Source organism: Magnolia sinica, chromosome 2 (genome assembly GCF_029962835.1).
Source record: "Magnolia sinica isolate HGM2019 chromosome 2, MsV1, whole genome shotgun sequence".
NCBI classification, from domain to species: domain Eukaryota; kingdom Viridiplantae; phylum Streptophyta; class Magnoliopsida; order Magnoliales; family Magnoliaceae; genus Magnolia; species Magnolia sinica.
In genome coordinates this window covers 48,433,315-48,438,774 of record NC_080574.1, presented here as the reverse complement: position 1 = coordinate 48,438,774, position 5,460 = coordinate 48,433,315, and positions in this window count along the sequence as shown.

Here is a 5,460-nt window from a genome sequence, read left to right as displayed (position 1 = left end):
TCTCTTAGGCCTTCAAAGGACAGCCACAGACCGTCCTTTAAAAGGACGGTCATGGATCGTCCTTAAAAAAGACTATCATGGTCCATCTCTTATGGGCCTTCAAAGGACGGCCACAGACCGTCCTTTAAAAGGACGGTCATGGACCGTCCTTAAAAAGGACTGTCATAGTCCGTCTCTTATGGGCCTTCAAAGGACGGCCACAGACTGTCCTTTAAAAGGACGGTCATGAACCGTCCTTAAAAAAGATTGTCATGGACCGTCCCTTATAAGAGGGTCAATATACACCTGTTACATCATCATATTCTTCCTGATATACACCTGTTACATCATCATATTTTTCCTGACATACACCTGTTATATAATATATTTCATCATATTCACATTCACATCCATCTAAACCTAAACTACGTAAATCCAGCATAAACTAGATTCATCCAAACATAAACTACATCCATCTAAACCCAAACTACGTAAATCCAACATAAACTACATTCATCCAAACATAAACTACATCCATCTAAACACAAGCAATCTTATCCACATTACATTCATCCACACATAAATACATATAAGTTTAACATCATAAATTAAAAAAAAAAAATCAGCAACAATTTTCTTTTTGTCTTTCACCTGAAAAAAAATTAAACTAACAAAACATTATAATTCAGAATCATAAAGAATTGCATAAACTTCTTCCAAAAAAGTGAGCACTTTTTAAAAATAAAACTGATCATTAAAATAGGTTTAGGTTTAGGTTTTAGGTTTTAGGTGTTAGGTTTTAGGTTTAGGTTTAGGTTTAGGATTAGGTTTTAGGTCATAGGTTATAAGTTTAGTGTTCAATCCCCAAGTATAGGGTTGTGATGTAGTAATAAACTTGGTAAGACCGAGGTCGAATCCACAGGGACTGAAACTTGTACGTTTCCTGAAACTAGGTAGAAATAGAACTAGACTAAGATATGATCTAACCAAATAGAAATTTAAGGAATAGTTGTGGAATAATTATCTAAAACTTTAAGGAATTCAGAGGAAGAAACTAGGGATTCAGAGGATCCACTTGTAGAGATCAGGGAGATCTTATGCCTGCATTAAGGATTATGGAAATCAAACTGAACTTACTTGATCTGGTTTTCAAGAGATGAAAGGTATATGAATTAGAATGGATTCCATCATCTAACCATGCCCAGGGGACAAAGCAAATAACAGGATTAAACTAATTACCAACCAATCAAAAGTACATGAAAGTTAGGAAGGGTACGATCATCCAACCATGCCCAGGAGACGATGGTGAACAACAGGGCTTCCTGACGTCATAAACATCCAAAAAGAAAGAAAAAGAGATATTCAAAGCCGTTGCAGACCCATTGTAATTTCAGTCACAACAGACCATTTAAAGACTAAAAAATATTCCATTAATACAAATCAACTTCAGTTGAATGAAAAGCAGGAAATAGTATCTCCCATCTCGCCACAAGCTTCACCTCTTAGCCCTAGCTAAGAGGTTTAGCCACTCATGATTGGCCTAAACCCAAAACAAATAGAAAGAAAAGAAAACGAAAAAGAGAAGAAAAATAAAGGAAAAAAAACTTCTTATCTTTAACCTCTCATCTTTCCTCTCTCGTTTTCAGCCCTGACGCTCCGGCAGCTCTCTCTCTGTTACAGCAGAAAACCCACGACCGAGCCCAACTCCAGCAGAAAACCCACGACCGACCCCAACTCCAGCCGACCTCTGTTTTTCTCCCGTTCAAAACCAAACCGAGCACCCTCTTCTCTTCTTTCTTCTGTCCTCTTATACAGAACTGTCGTCCGAGCCCAATTTTCGTCCTCCATGCGGAAGTCTTACGCACCAGAGACCGTGTTGGAGTCAGACTGAAACGGTTTTCGCAACGACAGGCGGAGGACTCGTGATCAACCCGCGTTTGGCTTGAGATTTTGGACGACTGATCGTCCAAAATCAAAATCGGCCTTTTTGGTGGTGGTCATGGCTCCCTGTTGATGAGAATGAACGGTTTGGATTGCTGATCCGATCACTGTCTTGATCAGGGAACGGCCCAGAAGTCCCGGCTACGCGCAACAGGGCTTGCGCTGGGATGTTGGTGGAGGCCATGAACGATGCTGGAGAGGAAATCCACTCCGTCAGTTGGATTCTCTTCGGAATTCTGGTTGGAGATGGACGGTTTTGGTTGTCCGTTGATGCGGTCCACTGATCTTTTCTCACTGCCATCCATCTTCCGTTTGGACAGTTGGATTGCAATTCTCACTTTCTTCTGAGTTTCTGACACCTAGGTGAGGGTAATTACCCCCCTTTTATCACCTTGGACGGTCCAGATTTTCAGCATATATGATGGATGGGTCCCACAGTCAAAAACCGGAGTCGGCCGTGTAAACGCTGTTGCGTTTTTGAAGAGGACGCGGGTCAGCAGTGGCTGACCCTTTGTAGGAATTCGGTGCACCACAGGAGTGCACCGTCTATGCACTCGCATGCTCCTTGTGGGGTCCATCATGATGTATATATGAAATCCGCTCCGTCCATCCATTCTGTCACATCATTTAGACCGTGGAGACCGGAGATGAAGCATATCCAAACAGCAGGTGGGCCCAGAATCATGATTCCGAGGGATGATCTATCCATTAGGCCACTTCCACCAGGATACAACGGCCGAAATTCTACATGTACGGTTAATTTATGTTCTTCAGGCCGTGTATGAAATTTCGGGACAAACGGATGGTGAGAAACCTATGATCTTGCATTCTGGCTGACTTTCGGGCCACTTGAGCTTCAGTTTCTCGATTTTTTCGGATCTTGGCTGTGTAAAATCGTCGATCCCAATCCCCAGGAGTCCGTCCCCTGCTTTTGTGACATCAGAGTGCCGAATCCACGCTTTTAATACCCAATTTCAGTTTAAGCTCCTGATTGCATCCTGCAACAAAACACAATTAAAACCGGGCGTTAAACAGTATTATAAAATCCAGGTAATAAATGGGGTCTAATATGTAATATTTGACCCTCAACACAACCCCCAACCAGCATTTTGTTAGTCCCGAGCAAAATATGCGAAAATTAAGTTGAGAATTACGAGATAATTCTTGTGAAGCCAAGTGATATTTTGAAAAACAATCCAGATATGAGAAATCTTAAGATTCATGAATGCTGATTATCAGTTTCTCCTGGCCTCTCATGCATGGTGAATTTCATAATCAAGTTCAAATATTAATCCATAAACTAGAATAATAAACATTGAGTTCCATGGGTGTATAGTGAAATCTCGGCTTACCATCATTAAGAGATTCAATTCTTTATTTCAGGATTTCGTTGGTAATCAACAAGAGAATTCATGATAACCAAAACTTGCCTCACAGATCATTTTTTTCATTTTTCTAGTTTTTTTTTTTTTTTTTTTTTTTTTTTTTTAAAGGAGACGTCCAGAAGGGGAGTCCAATCCTCACCTATAGGGAGCAAACCTATGGTGAAGATTGTACACCTAAACCTTTTTCTGATATCATCTATGAGGAATTAAATCCACACCTATAGGGAGCAAACCTATGGTGAAGATTATTCGACTTACTCTTTCAATTCTTCTTTATAAATTGATGCTGAAATTTTTGTTTTTCAGGCTGGTTCTTTTCATGCTCAGTGATTACCAAATTAACCCTTCAGTTTCAAACTGAAATCTTAATGTGTAAGCGAGATGTGACATGGGAAATCATGACTCAATCAATGTTTACAACTTCTAATAACGGATTAATAATTCAAACTTAACTGTGAAATCTAACGAGTAACTGAATCCAAGAATAGTAAATCACAAGCATTCCATATTCCGTAATTCTAAATCAAAGATGGTCGTCAAATCACTTCAAATTCACCAGAAAGTCCAAAAAATTTTAAAAATTTTCACAATTTTTTTGCTCAAGACCAAGAAAACACTGATTAGGAAGCCTAATCTCCCACCCCCAACCTAAAATCTACATTGTCCTCAATGTAAAAGATATGAGCATGGAATGCACATGGGACAACGAAAAGTAAATATGAAGTGATGGGAAGATAGTACCTGGATGATGAATCGAGAGAGATTTTCCAAGAGATTGCAGCATGGAATCCAGTCAGCACGAGAGAGAAAGCAGAACAAAAATAACAAAACAAAAAAATAAAATCCTACCTATACCACTTTCGTAGGTACTCTCGATTGCATTTAGCGCATGCAATAAGCCTTTAAACCCCTAGGTTGCCCCTAGTGGACGAGTTGTAGTCTCGTGAGGGTTTGCAGTAATGTTACCCACAAACATTGAACTAACTAATGAAATGAAGAGCTGGGTTGCCTCCCAGGAGCGCTAAGTTTACCGTCTTCAGCCAGACAAATAAAGCAACTACTCTAGTCCTAAGAAAACAGGAAACCTACCTATACCTCCATCAGACTAGGAGATCAATCCTGGTAAACAGGATCAGTCAAAGGCATGGACATGTCCTCTGAATCAAATTGCTCGACAAATGGTTTCAATCGATGTCCATTGACTTTAAACTCCTTGCCATTGTCGGGATCTCTTATCTCAACGGCCCCATGCGGAAAAACAGTGACAACAATATAAGGACCGGTCCAACGAGATCGAAGCTTACCCGGAAAGAGATGTAATCGAGAATTGTACAAAAGGACCTTCTGACCAGGCGTGAATGATTTTCGCGAAATGTGTTGGTCATGAAATGCTTTCATCTTGTCCTTGTAAATTCTCGAATTATCATGCGCATCATTCCGGATTTCTTCAAGTTTATTCAATTGAAGTTTGCGTAGCGAGCCAGCGTTGTCCAGATTGAAATTAAGATTTTTGATCGCCCAGTACGCTTTATGTTCCAGCTCCACAGGTAAGTGACAAGCCTTCCCATAGACAAGTCTAAAGGGAGACATTCCAATAGGGGTTTTAAATGCAGTACGGTATGCCCATAAGGCATCGATCAATCGAATTGACCAATCCTTACGATCAGGGTTGACCGTCTTCTCCAAGATGTGTTTAATTTCCCTATTAGAAATCTCGGCTTGCCCACTTGTCTGTGGATGGTATGGGGTGCTCACCTTATGAGAGATACCGTATTTCTTCATTAAGCTCTCAAATGGTTTATTACAAAAGTGTGAGCCCCCATCACTAATGATGGCTCGAGGCGTTCCGAATCGAGAAAGGATGTTCTCTTTTAGGAATTTAATGACCGTGCGATGGTCATTCTTTCGACACGGGATCGCTTCGACCCATTTAGTGACATAATCCATGGCGAGCAAAATATACAAATTCCCAAACGATTGGGGGAATGGTCCCATAAAATCGATGCCCCAGCATTCAAATGCTTCAATGATAAGGATGGGATTCAAAGGCATCATATTTCGACGGGATAATGCTCCCAATTTCTGACAACGCTCACAAGCTTTGCAAAACTCATGAGTGTCCCTAAACATAGTGGGCCAGTAAAAGCTACACTGC